The sequence below is a fragment of the Falco cherrug genome, chromosome 15 (assembly GCF_023634085.1).
Source record: "Falco cherrug isolate bFalChe1 chromosome 15, bFalChe1.pri, whole genome shotgun sequence".
NCBI lineage: Eukaryota > Metazoa > Chordata > Aves > Falconiformes > Falconidae > Falco > Falco cherrug.
The window spans coordinates 11650158-11667383 of NC_073711.1; positions in this window are offsets into that span (position 1 = coordinate 11650158).

Below are 17226 nucleotides of genomic sequence, written 5' to 3' on the forward strand. Positions count from 1 at the left end.
TCTCATCCGAGTTTCCAGGTAGCAAAGCCAAACTAGCCACAACAGTATTAGCCTTGGACTAACACACAATTGTAACTCACAGCACATTCTATGTCTGTCTGCCTCTCCATTTATCTTTCTGGCAAAATAAAATATATACTGTACCACCAGTGCGCTTGAACATATGGCTTGATGATGGATACTCTGCAGCATGCAGTTGTATGATGTATACTGTCCTGTGCTGGAAAGAGGAGCTCTGCCACCAGAGCCACAGCACTTAACTTTATTGTTTGATTTTGTGGAAACACTTCAGTTTTAGTACCTGTATGCAGGACTGTAGAAATCTTTTGGCAAAAACATGAGGTATATTTCCAAACCTTGAAAAAGAAGAAATGTTTTTTTTTTTCTCCTGAACTTTCTGAAAACTCTTGTTCGCCCTTTCAGACTTCCAGGTTATTAGCTGCTACTGCTACATGCTCTGATGTAGCCCAACCATACCGGATCCATCAACATCCTGAACTTGAAGACAAATGAGAAAGAAAACAGGCTAATTGCAAAACAGCTGTAGGTCAAAACCCTTCAGTTATGATCCTTATTCACTGGAACTGACAAGCACAACTCCATCAACTTTTTCTTCAGGACTTGAACAGTATGTTTAGTTTTGTGTATGAACTTTTGTTGATGTGTGATATTTTAGGGAAGTAAGCACAGCAAGGTACAGCAAGTCACGTTTGACTTCTCATACACATGTCCTTTTAGCATTTCTCCTTTTTCACCAATAAATTTTCATGTCATGATTTCAAATAAAATTTCAGTGCTTTAGTGGCCACAGACTCTTGAGGTGCATTACTGAAGAATTATTAGTATGCAATGAATGACCTTTACAGGATTTCAAATATAGGTTATATCTGCTCCCTCCTGTAAGAAAAGTATCTGTCTACAAGAGCAACAGGTGACAGGGTATTTGCTTTGCAAAGATCATACTTCAAGAAAAGTTTTCTATATATTCTACGTCATTACCAAGGAATATCTCAAAGTTCAGTGCATCAGCAACACAAGATGTTCTTTTTATTTATAGGCATGTGATTGTATACTTTAATTCCAGATATGATCAATCTCACTGTAAAGGAAGTACACTATGTTTTATTAAGGACCCTGGAGAACATAATTCTCACATTAAGTGAAAGTATAAATAAATATTCTTGCAAGTGATATAAAAATTATTCTACGTGAGCAGCAGCATGTCAGTCAAGGTTGAACAGATTCTTTACAACATAGCTTTATGAAAAGAAAAATGTTAGATTTGGGTCCAATATGGAGACTTTCATGACTGACATTTGTGGCACTTTTGGGATCAACGAACCCTTTGTCAAAACTTGAAACAAAATTTTCACTGCAAGACAGGGAAGCTTTTTTTTTAGAAAATTGGGTTTGTTCATGTTATCAGTCTGAATTATATTAGTACCTGGAAAACCCAACTTAAATCAGTCCTCACTGTTACAGATGCTATATTTATACATAACTAGAGATGCACAACTCCATTATCTTACTATCAAAATTGTCCAAGTCCTAAAGGGAGGAGAAGTAGTAAATGACAGTATGGGCATGTGTTATTCCAGGCTGAGATGCTGACTTGACAGTTGGTTAACATCTCTTCCTATACTGTGCTCTGGCAGCTAAAACCATTTGAAGAAAGATGGCATCACAAACCGAATCTATGCAAGTGTATATTCTTCTAGGACAGTCTTCTAACTTCAAGGGTGCAGAACTCTGCTCCCCCATTCCCCCTTCCTCCCCCCCCCCCCCCCCCCCCCCCCCCCACTTCCCCTAGCAGCAAGCTCAACAATATATGGTCTTCAAAGCATAAAATAGTAAGGAAACAGCATGTTTCCAATTCTTATCAAGATACATTAAAATGTATATGCAGGGTATATATGTGAAACACACCAGTAATGAACATCTGAATACTGTAAAGAAAATTACCTGATGATTCATTCTCCATTCCTCTCAGATCCGGTAAAGCAGCTCTTAAAGAGACAGGCAGGCATTACTGCCTATTATTTTCAGTGAAAGTTAGGAGTCTGTACACTTTCAGACAGATTCTTGGAAAAAGTTTGTTACCAGTTGTAACAGTTTAAATCCAAAGTAACTAAACTGGTATCTACAGAGCTGTTCAAATTTACACAGATGCCATTAAGAAGAATTTCATTCTGTGTTCCACATATACTGATTTAACAGTTTTCCTCTGTAAAGCACAGTATAGGTGACTACAAGTATTTCAGGGGCACTCGTATATTACTGTGTGGCAATTCCATCTAACTTGAAATAAAGTAATTAAATGCACTCTAGCATGTTGCTGCAAAATTGATCACCACTTTCTTGAGAATAGCCACGCATTTATATATAAAGATGAATGTTCCTTTCTAGAAATGGATCATTTCCAGATTGATGGGTGAATTACTGTTCCTTGGAAATTAATACAATTAGGTCTATTTCTGCAGGAACTTAAATATTCACAAATGAAATCAAAATGCTTGCATTTTTTCTCTGCCCATTGCCTTCCTCCTCTGATAAAAAAAAAAATAAAATCTGCTGTCACTTTTGTGGGAAAAGAAAGTAACTTATAAAGTTACTATGTGATGTTGTAAACCCCAACATTAAAACTGTATTAAAAAAATAATCATTTATTAATCCGCCCATATTTTTAACAAACAGTATCAAGCAGGCTACTTTCATTACCCTCTAAAGCTGAATTCCTTCAACATTCTTCCAAGAAGCATATGGGCTAGGACCTTCAAAGAAAAAGCTGATGTTTTCATATAATCACAGAGTGGGACTACAACAGAAAACTAGATATAGCAAGAATTTCAATAGTAGGTTGAAGTCAGGGCTAGGTCTGACCTGAAGGTAGTAGTTTGCCATTTCATCAATCATGGGCACTATTTATATAGAGTTTACCTCCACTCTGCGCCCCCCCCCCCCCCCCCCCCCTTTGAAACATGTTTTGAAAGCTTGACAGGAAAAGTGTTCCCTAAGTTGGTCCCAAAATTTTCTGGGACAGAAATACTGGGTAAGAATGCAGGTCTTACCCACAACCTTTTACAAGTCTTAAGTACTATTATTTTATACAGTTTACATAAGTAAAGATTGCCTATTTAGACAGCAAATTTTTTTTCATTAGCTGGTAAAAAACAATTCCTTTTTTTAAAATATTTTTTTTCTCCTATTACTTAGGTTTGTTATGAAGTACCATGGAATCTCAGCATCAATATGGTGCAGTGCTTGCAAGGTTCTACAGGTTTAACAGGAAAAATTGACAATTAAAGGGAATCTGTGAACCTTGCTGTGTTTCTCTGGTATGTGAGTTTTATTACATAAAATTTCTGGATCATTAAACAATTAATCTACTCTTCCTGTTCTAATTGAGGAAATTACTAATGATTTATTTAGTTTCAGAAGCTAGAAAGGAGGGGAAGGAAAGACTGTTTTTAAAGGCCAAGGAAATGTGACAGTTGGGAATCAATAAAGAAATGAGAAAAAGCTCAATGGACCCTGGTAGCTCACCAGGACAGTATGATAAAGCTGCCTCGGTTTCTATAGCCAGCTATATACAAGTGCTGCGTGTGAGTAGTGATAAGACGTGCCATATTTAACTCCCCAACCTCAGTGGTCAGTCCTCATATGGATACAGACGGAATGGAAAATATCATAAGTCTTAAGCAGAACTTGAATTAATACTTGTGGACCTAAGTGACTTAAAGTAGCTGATAATCTCTATTAAATAATAAATCACTGAATCTATTTCTGTGATTCTTTTACCAAGAGACACAGTTATGCTAGGCAAAGGCATATGCAATTACTTCTCATGTGACCAGAACAAATATGCGATTACAAAGCCTCTTCCCAGAGAGTTCAGCAACAAGTATCACCTCACCAAAAATCTGGCATAGCAAGGAAGCGCAAACACTTTGTGGTACGTTGTCAATCTTGGGAAAAAAGTTACAAGAAAAAGCAGTGGTATATTGGCACACTACCAATTCCCTCTTGAACAATTGCAACTCTGATCTTTCTTAATTTGTAGGCTTCCTGCCAAGGCTATCATTTCTGGTACTGAAAATATACCTGATCCCATAACGGCACATGATGATTACCAGTGAATATATAGTTTCATCAGGAACTAAGAAAAAAAAATGTATACAGCAGACTCATTCCACCTATGAAAACACGATTAAACTGGTATTGCAGAGTGAGACACTCGTAACAGTTATTCACTACATAAACAAGGCTTCATCCACCAATATCAAAGGCAATGCTTTTAATTGCAGTATCTACATAATTCTGCTGATTTTGCAAATTCCTGAAACATTTTATCATAGAATCACAGATAAATATAGATTGCAAGGGACCCTGTCATGGTTTAACTCCAGCTGGCAACCAAGCACCACGCAGCCGCTCTTTCACTCCCCACACAGTTGATGGGGGAGAGAATCGGAAGAATAAAAGTAAGAAAACTTGTGGGTTGAGATAAAGACAGAATGCATGGGATTACAGAGGCTTGAAATTTTGATAAATCAACTGAGATACGAGATTAGTTCATTTAAAAAAACAACAGTGGCCAGATAACCACATGGTAAGACAGAAGATTTTGGTCTTAATCATACAATGTTCATATAAGGTATGAGTCTCCTTTGCACAGAGAATTTCTTTAAATTTTAAGAAATTGCTGATATAGACATGTTGGTTAGTAGAAATTTTATTTTAAGTGAGTAAAAAAGAAAAATATTTAAAAATATAGCTGAAATCAGTTCCCTGCATTAAATAATCTATATAGCACAAGGACTTATTATATTATTACCCATCTACCTACATCTACATTGGGTATTTGCAGCAAATTTATTATGTTTTTTGTACATTTGCTACAGTGCACTACTAACAATTCAGTGTAGACAAAGACTAATGTCACCTTCTACTGCTTTTATAGTAGGAAGGTGATATGAATGTAATTTGTACCATCTCCAAGAGAAGAAAATCTTGTTACAACATTACAGTAAATGGGGTTGGCCTACTCTGCCTGAAAAAAGACAATTCAAGAAAAGGATGGTCTATTAGTTCTGAAGAACTTGCACTCTGCACACAAGACAAAAAAAATCATATTTAATGTAATGGATTTTTTTCCCAAAATCAGATCAATAACCTTATTCATAAATTTAGAATCCAATCTTTGAAACAAAAGAAGGGAAAAAAAAGCAATAGGTTTTGGTTTTTTTGTTGTTAGATTATATTTTTTTTAATTAAGAGAATCCAAAAAAGTGTATTTTTGGAATTCAGTGTTGGGAAAACTAATATGTTTTGTGTGATCAATTAGTGCCACATTTATTTAAAATGATTTAACATTATTTATTTAAAATTACTAAGGACTACAAATAACTTTTACCAAGCTATGAGCTATAGAATCCAAACCTTTCCAAATAAAATGGAAACATTCATCACCTAAATTAAAAAGCAATAATTCGTCAGGCCTTAGTTAGAAGATGCTTTTATTACTTTCTCCTCCTCATTTTCTATATTATTCTGCAATTGCTTTGTCATCTGAGCTCTCAATGTAGATAGATACTATTTAAATTAATAGAGCTCACATTATTCCTCTACTTTCATTTTTCATAATATAGAGAAACTATGGAGAACACATACAAATTAAAAACTGCCAGCAAAGGTGCACTACTTTGCTTTTATAAAAGCCCTTTAGAGTGCAATATAACTAATGAGGTGTTGCTCTGAAATATAATGCAGATTACCATGTAGCAGATTGATTTTGCTGTGATTTCCCACTAACTGCAAAGTGCCTACTAATTAAATCAAGGCAGAGCTCAGTCTTGCCCTCCAGCATTTACAGCACAGGTCACCTGTTCTAAGAACCAGTATAGCTCAGAGACTTTTTCTGTAACCCTAATTTAAGAAAAACATTTGTACAGGTCCTGACTTACTGTTGAGTAAGTTAATGAATGAAGGCTGGGATCCAGTGATGCTTTTTTTTAGATCAACAATTGCAAAATTTACAGGTTATACAACTGATTTTGAACTTTCAGGTTAGAAGGAAGGTTGAACTTTTTGCAGTTTGTGGAACACAAATGTATTTGCTTTTATTTCTGCTTTTGGTGAGCTGTATGCTCACACCAGGAAAGCTTTTTCTATGTAAAATGCAATGGCTTATTGTATCTTTATTTGATGCACATACATTGAAAATTGAAAAAAGAAATTGAATTCACCTCAAGAATTTTCTTTCCTCTCTTCTCAAAATAAAAGTTGGTGAATATCTTAAGTATTGTGCAGAGCAACCAACTGACAAGAAGCCTTTCAGTGAGCTTCCCTGCAACAAGAAGAAAAAAAGTAATCCATGGGAAAGGAAGACATTCTTTTTCTCAACAGAGATATTCAAATACTGCCTGAAAATATGTCCTTTCAATTGGAAAACACTGAATTTGGGTCAGAGCAACCAATTCCTGTGAAGGCAATGCCTTCTCTGATTCGCACGCTAATTTTAGGAAAAGAGTATTAATCAAAAAGGAACACAACACATCTGTTTCCATTACTAATTTTTATAAACTTCCTCCACTGAATCGATTATAGCTATTTGAGATCAGTCCTTCCGCTTCTGAATTTTGCCTGTAACTCCAAATCTCAGTTTTTAGGCAGCCTTTCTCAAAGAAGGAAAGATCTATACAGCCATACCCAGCGCATCTGACTGCCTCTGCTTGCCACCTTCTCCCCCCGCACCCCCAGTCTCCATAATGACTTTCAAATATGTCCATCAATTTAGATCCAACCAGGAGATGGTAAAGATCTCGGAGATGTTATACTACAGAAAGTTGTCCTGTCACACTCCAAGAAAACCCCTAAAACAGCTGAGTATAACAACGAGCTCCAGCTTGGTGTCCCCTTAAGGAAAATGATGCAGCATACTTCGAACTGTAGCAGATACCACAGAATCAAAACAGGATAGATGTATTACGAACTCTTCAGGAAAAGCACTGATAAAAAATTACTGTATGAGGAATGGGGAAAACGATAAAAAAAAAAAAAAAAAAGCGTAATTTTTCTGTCACTCACAAATGACCAGGCTTTTTTTGTCTGTTTGTGTTTGGTATCTTCTGCATTTCCAAAAGGTTTATGAAACTCCTCTACAATTTTAGGAGACACAATGTTTATCAAAGACAGAAAGAAGGCTTTTGTAGTAAATATGTTACTGATGTAGCACAGCACTGACAAGTTTTTTATGTAGAAATCTTTAAATAGATATTTGCTTTAAACAAAAGCTCTTTTTAAATGCACATTAAGGTGTGCTATGGGAAAACACAAAGAAGGGAGTGTTGTCCTTTATTTTTCCGTCTCCCGATATAAAGCAATGTTTGCATTGCAACCAAAGCCCTTCAAAAGACACAGAGGTCTCCTCACCTTGTAGCACAGTGCAGTGTTTCACAAAGCCTTGACCAAAAGCAAATCTAACTCCAGACATCTTTATTTAGGCCATCTATCCAGGCTCTATGGAAAGCTACCCTGTACAATAAGAGACGTGCTGAACCTTTGACATTTCCAGATATACATCAGCACCTTAGAGATTTATGTGAACATTTCTATTCCACTAGAGTAAACACATCATTCTTATTGATTTTAACTTATCTGAACAGATTGAGACCACTTCATAATGTCTAGTTTAATGGTTGGCCAGGTGATCTTATGAACCACACTTACAGTCCCAGCAATGAACCTAATCCTCTAAAATGCATGATATTTTCAAGGAATAAAATGAAACTTAATAGCTCTTCCAACTCAAATACACCCCTCCCAAGCAAACTTCTTGATGTGCAGATTTCAGAAAAAGAGGAATACAGAAGCATAGAAGAAACTGCTCAAGAGAACGCTGGTTTCTTTTGACAAACCCCTTGAATTCTGATGAAGAATTAAACAATACCAATCATGAATGACTGAAATATCAAAGCTTGCAAAGACAAAATGAATATATTTCACATAGCAAAATAAGATATAGATTTCACCATTCTTACAAAGTAACTATAATTCAAATTGCAGTTTTGGGTTTTTTTTACTTTTTTACTGGTTGAGAATTTTTAAGGCACAGAGTGATCTGACAGAAGGATAATCAATACTTTCCAAAGTTCACTACTTGAAAGAAATACTCAGTGAGAGAAAAGACTAATACAGTTTAAAACTTTCCCATCTAGTGCTGTTCCCAGTGGAACGTGCGCAAAACAGCAGCAACAAACAATTCATCCTAATCAACTTTGGGTGAGATGGATGGTTGATGGTTTTTAAGTAGCTTGGATTTCAATTAAGGCTTTCAGGCAAATCTCCTTGAGGCTGTTTTGTGATGCTTGAGGCACAAGGTCATGATGAATTGCTCTACCATTTCCTTCCAGAAGAACTACATCCAGTTTGATTCTACTTAATTTTTGGCACCTACTACGATGCCTAAAATAGAGAACAGCTCTCCTTCAGTCCTCATTTGGTCAGGACAGAAAAACAATCATCTCTGAAAAACAATTCTATTTTTTTTTAACGCAGTTGTTTTCTAGAGCGTCTTTTCTGTTTCTTTTCTAAAGCATGCATCAGTACTGTTGCCTGACATGATAAGCACTTTGTATAAACACGCACCTTGATCTCACAGAGACGGAAATGACTGAAAGGCATTTGTAACATACTTCTTGATAAATTTTAGGCCATCGTTAGAAACTCTCTCCCCTTTTAAATCATATCGTCAAAAGTGAACTCAACCATTTAGAATGCTCAGAGTTACTGCAGATACGTGAGGAGCAGTAAATGACTTTCTTCGGAAGGAAATGCAGACCTTTCTCTCTGTTTAAGCCATACAGTGCTATTTCATTGCATTACTTATTTACTTCGAGGCGCTAAGGAACAAGACTTAACTATTGCTTTAAAAATCTTTAGCAGTGCTCTCAGCTACATTATTACCAGCTTTCACCACACTGAAGTGAGCGATAATGGCTAACATGTATGATTCATGAGCCAAAGTGCCATCACACCCGTAAGGGGGTTCATTTACAAGAAAGAGCAGTCAGAAACCATCAGTCTTGCACATGATGATCAGCAAGAACATGATCCAGCTCCCATTGGAAATCACCGTGAATGTTTCCATTTGATTTAGCAAGTTTTGAAACAGAGAATGCTCTGCTGGAGTAATGCTAACTCTAAAACCACTTAACTAACAGTGACTACTATATCACTGGTGAGCCTGCCAAAAGCATTTCTTGGTAAGGTTTTGGTAACTCTTGTTAACCAAACTTTTGTGAGCTGAGTTCTTATCTGGGCTCTAAGGAAAACCAGAAGAGTTTAAATACCGTCTCCAGCACCTCTTAATCACCCATACTTCTTATGCAAGAACAATATGTAAAATCAATGTTTTCTCTGTATAGAAAGTCTGGCACAGAAAGTAAGTGGTGATCGGGTTGCCACTGGTTTTACAGAATTTAGGCCAAAAACCTCAGCAGGGGCGGGTTTGTTGCATATATCTACTTTACCAGTGCAATACAGATCTTTCATAAACTAAACTACTATTAATCCTACCAACATTTTAGAGGAATAATACCATCTACAATGGAGATAAGTGACTCCAATGGTCCTGTGCAATTACAGCTCCACTTAGACTTAGACAGGGGTACAAAGAATTAAAACAACGGAATAGAACTGGAGAGGTAGCTGTAGGTTAAACTAGTAACAGCATCTGTGTTATCCATATTATAATACAAGAAAATTCTCTGTTATCCAGAATGAAATGTCAGACAAGAACACAAAATAAAAAAGTAAACGCTAAACATGAAAAGTGGAGAAGGAGCTTACATGTGGAAAGCATGCCCTTAGAAACAGGAATTTATAACAGATGAATATAAGACATTTGTAGAGATGGATGCAGTAAAGTGACAACAAGAAGCCCTGGTGAAATCTCCCATCAATTTTGTCATGTAAGGAATCAGACCCTTTGGTTTTGTACACAAGATTTTTTTTGCAGGACATCAGGTTTAAACGTACGCTGAAAGCCAGAGGACATAAAATGGTATCTAGCTCATCTAACTGCTGAAATGCTGTTGGATTACTGACGTTGTGTCAGTAGACAGGAGAATTAAAAGAAAGGATGAAAAAGGGTGTATTAAGGGGAAAAGAGAATGATTATTTAGTTCTCAATCCAAACTTTTATTATATAGCAGCATGATCATAACAAACCATAGTAAGGAAAAGTCTTGTGTTTGCCCTATTAAATTGTATTTAACTGAATAAAACTCATGTAGAAGTAATAAGAAAATACTAATGAGGAAAGAATATTTGCTAGTCTAGTATCTTATTGCCAACAGACGCCATGCCATCAGCTTCAGAAGGAATTAGAAAGTGAAAGCATTAGTATGGAAAAGAAACATGAATAAGAAAAGCTGCTTTTTAGCTTCAGAGGTTGGCTTATGCCTTGGAGTATGAGGGGTTTGACTTCCTAGCCTTTCTGAAATTGTTTAATCCTTTGTAAAACAGCTGTGAATATAGGCTAGACACAGAAATTCATAATCTATTCTGCACATTTACTCAAAATTACTTTGATCACACAATCATAGAAATTACAAGGCTGACAGAAACTTCCTGAGATTCAGCTACATTTACTCCTTTCACTGAGAAGAAATCAAATACAATCATTCTCAAACAGTGTCTTACTTGTCTAAGTTTTCCACAAAATCCTTAATGGTCTGTTCCAATGGTTCTCTATTCACATGGATGGAAACTTTTTTCTAATATTTAAAGGAAAATAATGTTTGCTGCAGATGAAGATGCCTTTTTGCTCTTCTGCTATGAACCAGGTTTACCTAATTATCTTATGAACATTTCTTTCCCTCAAAAGAATCAGCTACAAACGTCAAAGAGAATAAAAATCCAATTGTTAAGAACCAGTTCTAGCATGACACTGGTTTATCCCTTTTACATAGTGATTTGTTCTAGCTCTCTTTAATAATGGCTCTCTCTAATTGGCTATTAAACTATTTTGATTCATCTACCTTTTGTATATGCTTGCTATGTACTAATCAACACTTTCACTGCCTTATTTGGTTAACTTTGTATGCCATATGAAGAAGAAGATAACAACTCTAAGCAAAGTTGGACTCAAATCAACAGAAGGGTACTTCTATATCAAAGAACCCTGAAGAACTGAGCCACAGAAAATTGGCAGCAGTTGGTTTCCTTGAAGCAAAGTACTATTTTATTTTGCCATGAAATTCACTTAAGAATTCTGTTCAATATTCTGTGTTCAAAAAATCCCCAAAAAGCATTATTTTAATGCTCTGGAAATTTTAAAGTAATGTTGCTCTTTTTCTGACTATGTTGTACCAAATATTGATTTAAATAATTGGTATAGGCATACAAGACTCTGATCGGTTAGCAGTTAATATTGCTTTGGAGTGAATATCCCACTATTTTAGTCCAGGAAACAAAGAAGTTGAGGGATGACTGAGTTAGAGAATGGCAATCTCTCTTTGGATCCAATGACTGGATACACAACTCATTTTCCCAACTCCATAGAAAAAGGAAGTTATATGTTTAATAGAAATGTATAGGATATTTTTTTCTCTGTGGTGTAAGAAATACATAAAGGCAGTTGCTTTGCCTTAATTCCAGACAGCAAGTCATATACATGTCTTCATTTACTCAAAATTCATTGTCAACATGTGATAGCAATTAAGGTCCATGCTGTAGTAAGATAACAAGTGTGATAAATCTGCCGAAGAGCAACATTTCATTTGAACAAAATAAATAGGGATAACATAATTTAGTCAAATGTATGACAAGCTAGAAATATTCACCCTTAAGTTATTACGATGATTTTCTAATCAGAATGTAACTAGATTCTTTCCAAATTCCGAATGTGGCTACCCCTAATGCAGAGGAGAACACTGCATTATAAAAAGAAGAATGTTACACTTGCTACACTGGAAAAGTCTAAGAACCTCCTCCCTCTTAATTACTGCATATATAGCTTCTACTTTTGTATTGCCTTAATCGATTGCTAATTTACTGTCTACTTTGCATCTCAATGAAGAGTAGTTTTCTTGACTGTAGATAGGCATGTTGTAGGTTTTGTTCCAGAAACTCCAAACTTCTAAAAGATCTTCACTACAAAAACAAAAACAAAAAAGTAGAACAGCAGCAACAAGCACGTATTTACCAAGTTCAATTGTGTGCACAATCTTAAAAACCAGATAAGGTGTTGCACAGATCAAACCTTTGTGATTCTCTGTGCCACTAATCACTGTGCTTAGATTCATTTTGTGGTCCTCACCTTCCAGTATTAAGCTGAAAGATCTCTTTGAAAATCCTTTAAGAGAACCAGCAGAACTTTTTCCAGATTCTTTAATAATTTTTCACCCCTAAACTTCTAGAAACCTTTTCAAAGTCAGGGAATATTTGTAGCTGAAGAGTTTATTTGTCGAGTCTTGTTGATGATGGACAACATCACTTACACCTTTTCATTACATTTTCTATTCTATACAAAACCATCCTGTATCTTGTTTGTCTCAATGTGGTGAGCAACTGTTCAAGCTTACATCGCATCTTTAGAATCAGGCTTTTTCCTGTACTTAACTCTCCAGTTGCATTCATTTAATAGTCCTTCATGGGTATATCCTTTAAAACTCTTGTCTGCTGCAAGACGTATTTGGCATGGCAAGCAGATTGCACCCTGCTGTGCTGTGTAAGATATTGTATTGCAGTGATAATTTTCAGTGGCATATCTGCAGTACGGCAACTAGCAGAGGACCATAAGGGATAAAATATTTTTTATTCCATATTTCAAAGCAGTTAGTTTCTTTTTCTTTTTAAAGAAGCTACTTTATTTTTAATAATGTAGTATAGAAATACAATAAGGACTTGAAATGAAATGAAGAGACAAGAAAAAGAGAATTGCTAATTAAACCCAGGTAAGCATTAGTGTGGCACATTGACAAATCTGGTTTAGAACTAAAAAAGTGCCTTCATGCTAGCACTGCTTTCTTAGAACACCTCATGAGATATACACAGAAACTAGATGAATGGATTGCTCAGTACATCCAGAACTCAGTATGCAACAAGGGGTTTGGACTGAAATTCCTGGAATGAACTATGTTATAATTATATTGTAATTAAAAACTATGTTGCTGTTTAAGTGTTGCCCAAAATCTCAGCAGGATACAGATTCACCAGACTTCCATTAAAAATTTGAAGGACCCTCCAATAGGATTTCAAGGCTAAAAAATATTCCACTAGATGTTATTTAGTTTATAATAATGGCTAGAGACATTAATATAATTATTCCCCATAACTGTACAATAGAACAGCCAGTCCCTTTGCCAAAGACCTTTTTAACTAGAGATGATAAACTGCTGGGAAAGAAACAGAGACAGTTAAAGGAGAGAACTTTCTTGAGGTTACAAGGCAAACTAATGGTAAGTGTCTCAAAGCATGACTGGGGCCACCTGAATCCCTACCCACTGCTCTATCCTCTGGGAACATATCAGTCACACTCATGGTATCACAGCTTTTTCTCTTTTTTCTTTTCTTTTTATTCAAATAATTCAAACATCATATGAATATAATTTAATGTCTGTACTGAGACGTTGGTCAAATACTGGAGCAGGCTTCCTAGAGAGGTGGTCGATGCCCCAAGCCTGTCAGTGTTTAAGAGGCATTTGGACAATGTTCTTAATAACATGCTTTAACTTGGTCAGCCTTGAACTTGTCAGGCAGTTGGACTAGATGACTGTTGTAGGTCCCTTCCAACTGAAATAGTGCATATTATTCTATTCTATATCACATAACACATTTTGCAAGAAAAGTAACATAGCACTGAGAAGGGAAATCAAAGTATTGTGTTAATTTACATCATATATTCTACAACGTACAAATTCTTTACAACCGCCACTTTCCCTTTGTTTCTCTGGCCAGAGCTCTTCTGGGCTGTACAGGAAGTTCTGTACCCTTGACGGAAATTAAATAAATATATTTCAGAGAACAAAAAGGTCTGCCATAATTGTGAACCAACCAATGCACAATTCAGCTCTCTCTTTTACAAGAGCACAATATACTAGTGATATGAGAGATCAACAAAGATGCTGCTAAGAACTGACATAATGATCATCTATTTACTCGTAGCCACTATCTGACTGGTACAATTTCTTGCAGCTCATATCTTTATTGCAAGAGCAGAGATCAGACGTAACACTCCCACAGCTCACCAGAACCCTTGGACACACTCCTCTAGGTGAATGTTATGTGAAGTAATGATAGGGACAATAGGGACAATGATAGAGGACAAGCAGGAAACACCAACACCCCCAAACCAATCAAAAAAACACCTAAAAACCAAAAGTCACCATTCCTACAAAACTACATTCTTACTGGCTATAACAAAATCTCCTTTTTGCTGCTCAGGTGATATTAATTTATGATACAGACAATATTTACAGAACTCAAAGGATAAAACCATTTGTAAAGAAATAATTAGCAATAGAAAGTTTCCTAAGTAGCCCACTGAATGGCTTTAAAATGCATTTTTATCCACCTTGGTTTCCAATCGTGAACCTCCATCTTTCAGGCTCCTGCAGCATTAACACCTCCACCTTCTAGTCACTGATGCTAAAGAACTTTCTTTTGGACAGTTGAAAGCCACATTTTTTGCTTACACACACCAGCATGCATATACACACAAAGGCATCATGATCGTATACACCATATTCATGTGGGATACCCATCCAGGCTTGGGAGAGTTTCCCCACTGACCATGCATATTCCAAACAAAAAGATATTCTTTCTGTTGCTGATCAAAGAAAAAAAAAAATCTTTCTAATCGTTAAATGGCATGAAAGGAGAAAAAAAAAATACCAGAATAATTCTATCTTCTATGTCCTGGTAATAGGAAACAAGTAGACAGAAAGAAAATAGTTTGGTATCATGCCAACATGAAGACCTTGGACTCAAAGAAAACACTGACGACTTCTTTGTAAGAGAACAGAAGTCACTGCTCACTTGACAGAATCTAAATAAACACCCTCTGTCAGACACTATTAGGAGATTCAGTTCCTTTATGCATGGATATTTTAAGCTCAGTACCTTGGTACTGCACTGGCATTGCTGGAACATGAACCTTTTGCTTAGCAACACCTTCTGGGAACTCTCCTTCCAGCAGTCCTTGCACCTTTCTCTGGGGTCTTTGTGTTTCAGCCTTTCACCCTAATCCTGCCAAAGGTTTGAGTTTTCTGCTTTGACTCAGCAAGAAGGATGATAAACATGGTTCAACATGATGGATACCGTGCTATGAGGAACTTTGGTTTGTCCTTCCATGGCATGAAATGAAAGTACATTCAAAATCATTGCACAAGGCTTATGAATAAATATTACTTTTTATCTTAGAAGATAAAATCCAGAAGAATCCCTACTGTTACAGAAGGATGTAACTTCATGTCATCTATTTAATATTTTCTGTTACTTGCTTCATACTGTCCTCACGTGATTCTAGGAAAATGTCTTGTCAACCCTGCCTACTCCATTTTTTTCTCTCTTTAGGGAAAAAGAAAAAAACCCTACATTTTTCTTTTATTCCTCCTCTCAGTTATGGCCAATAATCAACAGTCCTAAGATTAAATGAGAGTCGGGCATGAATGTATTCTAATGGTGAAAATTATTCTGAGTCTGACAAGACAAGAGCTAATTTGACAGTCTTTTATGAACATATACAGGCAGCAATTTTCATAATACCAAAGATTATTCAAAAATTATATAGATAAATTCCACAAATATCACAGTTAGTTTTCAGTATTAAAGAAACATACTTCCACTTTCATCTCCAAGTGCATCTTATTAAGATGTTGAAATCAATAGAATTACCTTTTATTTTGCAAGTAAATAGTAAGTAGAGGTCAGGAAGCATCCTCCAGATTCCTTAGATATAGGAAATGTTCAAAGAAATAATTTTTATGTAGCCTCTACAAATAAAAGCATTTAAATTAAAGTTAAAAGTACTATCACAGTATGTTTTGGTCAAACCGATAATCATAAAACATAAAATCATAAAAAAAAATAATTAAAACATAAGGTATTGAAAAGGTACTTGTTGGGAAACAATCCACACAGGTAGGAGAAGGAGATCTGCTTTGTTGTTACCAAACTGTATCAATTTCTGTGAGTTCATAAAAGTGACTGCACCTAAAGTAAAAACATTTTGAACGTGCTGTTCAATGCTTATGACTTTAATGCATTTCTTAGAAAACCCCTAAAAATGCCCTGGCTTCCCAGGATTGAAACAATCAGGCTAAGTAGATGGCAAACAGCTCCATCCAAGAACTGTACATGTAATGGATAAAAAGGTGAAGTATATGAATTAGACAAAAGCAAACCAAATAAACAATGTTCATTGTTTATCCTAGCCGTTTCAAAGTAACAGAAATCTATAAGGTATCTTTCAGTGCTTTGACGGGAACACCTGAAATGTGTTCTGTACAGTTACAAGTAATCCACCAAGCTGCTTTTCAAAAGAGGTACCACAGGTTATTTAATATTTATTTAGTCTTTGATACATATCTGAAACATTTAACATTTGCCTTGTGTACAGCCAGCATGACTACCATTCTCAGCACATGATTTCCAGGAAATGTCAAAAAAGTCACCTTAATATTATTCTCCAAACCTACAGAAGGAAAACTGTCTGGAATAGCTATAACAATCAGACATAGCAGCAGGGAAGCATGCACACAGACAAAAGCAAAAGGAGGAAGCAGAGTCAGAAAAGAATTTTTGAGAAGTTAAAAAACCCCAACCATATTAATTAAGAGGATTAATTAGGTAACATTTTACAAAATGTTATTTAATGTGAGTATATCACTTTGACCCAAATATAAAGTGGTCTCATTCCTTTTGATGTTGAATAAAGCAACAATTGCAGAGAACAATTGTTTTAAGGTATTAAATATATTTTATAAAATCAAATTTAATTAAAATGCAGTGTGCAAATACAAGACATTCCTGATGAGTCACTGCAGTATTGATACCATATGCTGCCATCAGTGCTGCTCTTGTAGTTGATTTTGCCACTGTCTTTAGCAAATTCCTCCATTCCCTAACTGACAAACAACTTCAGGTCTCAAGGACATTTATGTATACTTTCAGGCAGCTGTAATTCTGTTATCCGTTATTTTCACACACACATGATGGTAT